This window comes from Sciurus vulgaris (genome assembly GCF_902686455.1).
Source record: "Sciurus vulgaris genome assembly, chromosome: 1".
NCBI lineage: Eukaryota > Metazoa > Chordata > Mammalia > Rodentia > Sciuridae > Sciurus > Sciurus vulgaris.
The window spans coordinates 211,087,824-211,089,847 of record NC_136461.1 but is presented as its reverse complement, the minus strand read 5'-3'; positions in this window follow the sequence as shown (position 1 = coordinate 211,089,847).

Genomic DNA, 2,024 nt, shown 5'->3' with positions numbered 1-2,024 from the left:
GCGATGCTGTTGTGATGAATGTGCATGCTTCTCTCGTGCCGTGCAGCACGGGTGTGGAAGCCCATTTGATGGGGTGTGCATTCTTGCTCCTCACTCTTCCCCTGTGATCTGTCTGCCCAAGGGAGTGCCTGCCATCCGTGTGACACGTCACCAACCCTAAGACCCTTGAGCACCGCCCCTCAGCTTCTAGAGCACAGGCCAAGGTCTTCAGGGCTCTGGGTGTGGCCCCGCCCTGGGGGAAGTCCCCAATCCTGCATTATCCTCACCCCTGCGTTCTCCTGGGCCCCAGGGTCTCTGGTGGCTGTTCCCTCAGCTCAGAACCTTTGGATCCCTTGACACACCCCTTCTGTGGACCCCATTTAGCTGCTGCTTCCTTCCAGGAGCCTCCTGGAGGAGCAGAGCCACTGTTCCTGCCCGAGCTGGCTTCCTGCTCCTGAAACCTCTGACGCATCCGGGACCCCTTTCCTCCCAGTCTCAGTATTGTGGGGAGGGTCAGGCCTTGTCCACCACGGTACTTCCAATGCAAGTGTATATACATGGGCACCCAAACCGTCAGTGTGTGCCATTTCCTCTGGATCATGTCCAAGGAAACCCCAGGCTCTCTGGGCTTACCAGAAATCAGAGATCTGACCACTGATGCAGCTGGAGCCAAGGAGGCCAGGCTTTTGAGGGCAATAAGGTGTGGCTTAAAAAGGTAGGAGGGTAACAAAACCCTCCAGTTTCAGAGTTCCTGGTGGGGGTCCATGTGGAGTATGCAGTGCACAGGACCTGGTCAGGACCAGCGCTGAGACGTGGTTTCACTCCCTCCTGCTCCGTAGGGCGCACACGCACACAAGACTAGCGCCCTATGCACAACCATGTAGAAGTCTGGATGCCTGTACACACACGCTAACTGCGGACCAAGGGACACGCACGTGCATGCGTGGCACACATGTACACGTGCACACAAACACGCACGCCTTTGCACAGCTGACTCGGGTCAGGAGAGTTTAGGTTGAAGCAAGTAGTGGGGACTTAGGCTGCGACTCAAGGTGCGTCACTGGCCCTGGCTGCGGAAGTGAGGCGCAAGAGAGGTCGGCCGGCCAGGGGCTGCCCAAGATGGGGCGGGAGCCGAGGGCCCGCAGCCGAGGAGACGGAAGGGGCGGGCAGGGCTGGAGCGGGCGCGGCGCGCGCGCCCTCTTTCGGCCGTCCGCAGTAGCGCTCCCGGCCTTCCGCCCTCCGCCACCGCAGACCGGAGCCGGACGCCTCGGCCTGGAGCCCCGCGGCGTACCTCGGGGACAGGCTCCGGCCCCGCCAGGTTCTCTCCGGGAGGCGGGGCTAGGCCAGGCGTGCGGGCCAGGACATTAGGGCGCCGCCGGAAGCTGCCCAGGCCCCTGCTGCTCTCGCAGCCCTGCTAGGGCCCTCTCCTGCCGGGCTCCGCTGCTGTATCCGCAGGTGCGGAGCTGCCCGAGACCCGGCCGGCCAGGACGCTGCAGACCCAGCACGCTGCGGACCCAGAACGTTGGATCTCGGGATGAGCGCTAGGGACCGGGGCTGGAAGGGAACCGACAGGGTAATCCGCGACCCATTTCCCGGACGCGGCCAACGAGGCCCAAGAAGGGCCGGAGCCTGCAGGCAACGGAAGCGACCTGGAGGGCTCTGCAACTTGGCTGCATCCCTCCCCGGTCTAGGATCCCAAGGAGTGCGGCGTGATGCTGAAGGCGACGTATCGCCTCCTCTCCGCCCCCGCACGGGACCGCGGCGGGGACTAACGCCCTTCTCCCGGATCGGAGGCGGCAAACTCCCCGCTCGCGCATCCCCTGGCCTTGGGGTTCGGCCCCCCGCCGCCCGGGCTCCGGGGCTCCCCGGCCGGCTTTCCGTCCCCAGATCCAGGCGCAACAAGTCAGAAAGCAGCGCCGAGCAGCAGCTAACAAGCCGAGAGGGAGGGCACAGAGCCCGACACGGGGCACCTGGCGCTCCGGGATCTCGGAACGCGCGATATGTCCGCCTCCGGGGACCCGGCGCGGGTGCCGGGCGCGCGGGAC